Source organism: Callorhinus ursinus, unplaced genomic scaffold (genome assembly GCF_003265705.2).
Source record: "Callorhinus ursinus isolate GAN/ISIS: 27379988/994484 unplaced genomic scaffold, GSC_fseal_2.0 scaffold7, whole genome shotgun sequence".
NCBI lineage: Eukaryota > Metazoa > Chordata > Mammalia > Carnivora > Otariidae > Callorhinus > Callorhinus ursinus.
Genome location: NW_027397069.1, coordinates 67,227,943 through 67,232,662, shown reverse-complemented (window position 1 = coordinate 67,232,662; position 4,720 = coordinate 67,227,943). Strand labels below are relative to the sequence as shown.

At 44.0% G+C, this 4,720-nt stretch overlaps 1 long non-coding RNA gene across 1 annotated transcript in view; it reads left to right on the top strand.

Annotated features, from left to right (window-relative positions):
* LOC112826547 (uncharacterized) overlaps nucleotides 1-4,720 on the top strand; it is an 8,095-nt gene extending 3,375 nt beyond the window's left edge. Inside the window, exons 2-3 of the long non-coding RNA XR_003208971.2 lie at nucleotides 3,506-3,633; nucleotides 3,930-4,720. This is a non-coding gene — a long non-coding RNA (uncharacterized lncRNA). The remainder of the gene's footprint in view (nucleotides 1-3,505; nucleotides 3,634-3,929) is intronic.

Sequence of the window (4,720 nt, the reverse complement as noted above, 5' to 3'; positions counted from 1 at the left end):
ACCAGCCCTTTATCTGTAGTGTCATTTGCAAATATCTTCTCCCATTCTGTGGGTTGCCTCTGTGTTTTGTTGACTGTTTCCTTTGCTGTGCAGAAGCTTTTTTATCTTGATGAAGTCCCAAAAGTTCATTTTCTCTTTTGTAGAATAAAATCTTTAAAAAAAAATTGCCTCATCTTATCTCATTTATTTCCTTTTGTTCCTGAAATGCAATTTCTACCCTTCTTCAGTTCCGTAAGAGCTGGAATCTTCATGTTCTAGCATTGTACCCTTAATGAAATTCCTTCTACCCCTTTTCTTAAATGCAGTACACATCCTTTCCCCCAGGCCATCACGGAGGGCACGGGCAAAGTAAAGCCATTCTGCCATTGTGGTAAGAGCCATGTGATCTCTTCCTAAGGCACTGCATTGCTCTGAAAGATCAATGTCCCTCCATTGGCAATTTCTGATAACGTGGTTAGTTTAACCAAACACAATTTGAAAAAGAAAAATGTGAGAACAACTGCATCCTTCCAAGTTCTCCTTCATTTTCCTGCCCTCTGATGTTTCGTAGGCTTTTTCATGTCCTACCTCATCGCTGGCTGAGTGAGAAAGCCAAGAAAAGCTGGCCCCGAGTCGTGTAGTAAGAAAGGCTGGGTTAGTCAGGGTCTCCTGGTCGTGAGTGATAGAAACGCAACTTGAGCTAGCTCAAGTGAAAATGGTGTGGGGGGGAGGGTTGGGGCATTTTAGCCAAAGGAGGTGAGAAAACTTCTGGGCCAAAAAACAAGAGATGCCTGCCTTAGAGGTCAAAAGCAAGTGGTTCCTTCTCATGCCTGCCCTCACCGGTGCAGTTATGAGGATGATGGTAATGAAGCTGGAGGAAGAGGTTCTTGCTGTTTGGGAGAGGTGTCTGGGCTGAGGGCTTGAGAGTGGTTAACTGGGAAAATGACTGTCCTCTTGCCCAGTGGTATGGGGCTCTATCTTGGACCCCCCTGCTTGGCAAAAAGGACAAGCTTTCAAAGAGCCGCTTACACAGGCTGTACCTGCTTCCTCACCAACCCACTGCCCGAGAGGTTCCAGCCACTCCTCAGACCTGCCTTCCCTTGGAAACTGTGTGGCTCGGCTACTGCCAACCTCCATGTTGCCCAGTCTAATGGACTCTGGTCTTTCTGTTGCTCTATCAGACACACTTGACCACCTCTTCCTTCTTGAAGCATCCTTCCCTTGGCATCGAGGACACCCCACGGTCTCTGTTCTGCTCCTGCTGCACTGACCCATCTGTCATTCTCTCCTGCTGGCTTCTCTCCTCCTTTTTTCCCTCGATGTTGGGCTCTGTCAAAGTTTGTTCTGGATCCCCTTCCAGTCTCTTCCTGGGCTTTCTCTTTAAGTAATTTCATTTACTAACATTTCCACATAGATGGCTCCTTGGCATCTCAAACTTAATAGATAAGACAGGCCTACAGAACCCTTGATGCAACCCCCTCAGTCCACATCTGGCTTTCTCCCACTCCACAGTACGAAGCATCTGCCATCACCCACCTGATTACTAATGCCCCCCGAGTTACTGGGGACCATCCTCGACCCCTCGCATTTCCGTTCTTCTCTATCCAACCTAATAGCAAGTCCTGTTGGCTGTCCTTCAAACAGATCTGCTATGAGCCTTTCTCCCTCTGGTCTCCACCGCAACCATCTGGGTCAAGGCTACTGTCATGTTTGTTGTGGTTAATCATGTGGCCTCCTAACTGGTCTCACTACTTCCTCTTTAGCCTCTTTCAACGAGTTTTCCACGGAGTATTCTTTGAAAGGCAAATTATGTCACTTCGCTACTTAAACTCCTTCAGTGATGGTCCACTGACCCGAAGATAAAGGTCAATATCATCTCCAAAATCCCCAGGTGCTGCTTCTTTTATCTCCTCTTAAGTTTATGACCTCATCCATGCCTGTTTCTTGCTCTCTCACTCTGCCCCAGGCACACAGGCCATCCTTAAATTCTTAGAATGCACAAAGCTCTTTCCTGCCCCAAGGCCTTTGCACTCACTTTTCCCTCTGCCTGGACCACTTTCCTCTATTGCCTGTTCATTGTCATCTTTGAGCTGTGACTCAGCCAAAATGTTACCTCCTCAGAAAGACTTTTGCTGATCACCCTATTCTCTGCTCTAGCACTCAGTTGTTTCCCTTCATGTACAAATCATCATTTGCAATTATTTGTTCATTTAATTGTTTATTGCAGCTCGCATTAGACCATAAGCATCACAAGGACAGGAATAATAACATCTGTCACTTATCCTTAATGCCTAGCGGAACACCAGGCAGATCATATGTGCTCAAGGAATGGTTTTTGCATGGGTGCATAAAAATTACATGAATGATAACTAACAGTATGTCATTGAGGGCTCTAGCTTTGACTACTGAACTATAGATACTTTTGCTGGTGGAGCTTTTGTGGAAAATATTTAAATAATCTGGAATTGGGATCATGCGTTGTCTTAAGATAAACTCAGAGAATTCCATGCTGGATTAATTTTCAAGTACAACAAAGCTACATTTCTGTAGAAGACAGTAGAGCAGAAACATTTCTATGGGAAGACTCTTACTCCAGTTACAAAAGTTTCTAGTAAGTAGGATATATGTGGAGTACCTTTGAAATTAATATGGAAACTGAATTAGATCCTCTACAGGCAACAAAGGGATAAGGGTAAAGATAAAACCGAGATCCTCTTTGGGGGAATAAAAGTACGACTTTGCTGTCAGCAAAACCTTTCAGTTGCTGACTGCTATTCTCCCCCCAAAGCCCAAAAAGTTATTTTCAAAGAATCCTCGGAGTTATCAAACAGGGAACAAGATTATTTGAAGGTGCATAGCTATCTTCTGATAATTTCTTAGACTAGCGTAAGTTGAAAATGAGCTTTCCCAGTAGCTACAAAAATTTCAACAAAAATATGTTCACCATTAAACAGTGACATCATTAGACCATTTTGTTTCTTAAGATTGAGATCTGAAAAGAAAGATCAATTATTGATAATTAAATGTTCTTCCTTTTATGCAGTTTTTGCTTGTTTTCCAAACACTTCAATGTTCATTGAGGTTGCCTAATAATTTAATGTTTGAATAATAAAACAACAATTATAAATGCTTTTCTTGCTACTTGTAATACGTTTATAATTTCTCTGATGTGTATGATATAAAATATTTGTTTTCACTGATATTTTTGCTTAATCAATTTTGCAGTCATAAAAATATCAGTGTTAATGCCGGGGCGCCTGAGTGGCTCAGTTGGTTAAGCGTCTGTCTTCAGCTCAGGTCATGACCTTGGCGTTCTGGGATGGAGCCCTGTGTAAGGCTGTCTGCTCAGTGGGGAGTCTGCTTCTCCCTCTGCCTTTGCCCCTCCCCCTGCTCGTGCACTCGCCTGCTCTCTCTCTCTCTCTCAAATAAATAAAATCTTTTAAAAATTATCAGTGTTAATGCCAATACTTGATTATAAATCTAAAGCGATATTGACAACATTGCCCACATTGTTGTTTTGTTTCAGTTCTGCGATCACTATTCTTGCCTGGCCCCAGCACCCAACAGAAGTGAGAAGGGGAGACTGGCCAGCCACTGGGCACCCTGTTTATTTAATGGTGCTTCACGCTGATTGGAAAGTTTGACCTTGATCAGGTTAGTTGATGAAGGTGTTCATAGCTCACCTGCTCTGATCTTGACCGGGGTGGTATGTCTGATCCAAACCGAGGTCATGTGGCTTTTCATCCAGAGGAAGAGGCTAGACCGTCATGCAACATGTGGCAGGTGTCTTAATCACTGCATTACCCTATGGTGTGGTGGCATTGGGACTCTGCTAGGGCTTAGAGAGGTTGAGTAGTTCCCCCCAAGATCCCCCAGCTACTGAGTGTAGGAACCAGGAGCTGAGCCCCTGCTAGTCTGACACCAAAGCCTTTTCGGCTCTGTCTCCCTAGCTCATGGCAGGAACCACCAAAAATTGTGCTTTTGCAAGAACACAGTGCCAGCCTTTCTAAGAGAAAAGGAATAAGGGTCAAAATGGTTTGGTGTTGTGCTAGAACTGTGATGGAACTTCAGAGCCAAGTCCGGGGCTGCCAAGGGTGAAGAGTGATCGCAACAACGGAACTGCTGCCATTAGGAGGCACCCTCCCGTCTGCAGCTTGCTCTTAGCCCAGTATAAAATGGAGAAGGGTCTGCTCTTTCTCACGCTTGCCTCCAAGGATAGTTAACCCACTGGGTGGAGGGAGGGAGAACCTCATCTATGGGAACATCCACGGAGGCTTTCCTCAAGTTCAAATTCCCATAAAATTTTAATGGCAAATGTTCCCGTTATTAAGTTGGGTCATAAGTCGTCGTCCTGCTCTTACTGCTGACAGTACCCCTGTCACTGCTACCAATGGTGAAGGTTTTCAGATGCCTGACTCAATATCTTTGAGCGCAGCTTCGTAGTAGATTCACGGTCTGTCGAGAACATGGTGGCGCTTCGGAGAGCGCTCTGATACGGGAGCGTGCATGACAAGTGAAAATGAAAGCTTTCATTGCTTACAGCGCTCGGCACCACAGAAGTCACTTTTTCATTGGTACTCTAAATATTTAAAATAATTAAATCTAAATGATCACTGTATTTAGTTAAAGTTGTGTATTCTAACTACAACCTGGTAGGAACTTAGTACCGACTTGCTCTAGGACATGCTGTACATGGCTTGCCTCAAATTGATTTTTTAATAAAACTCATAGATGTGTTTGA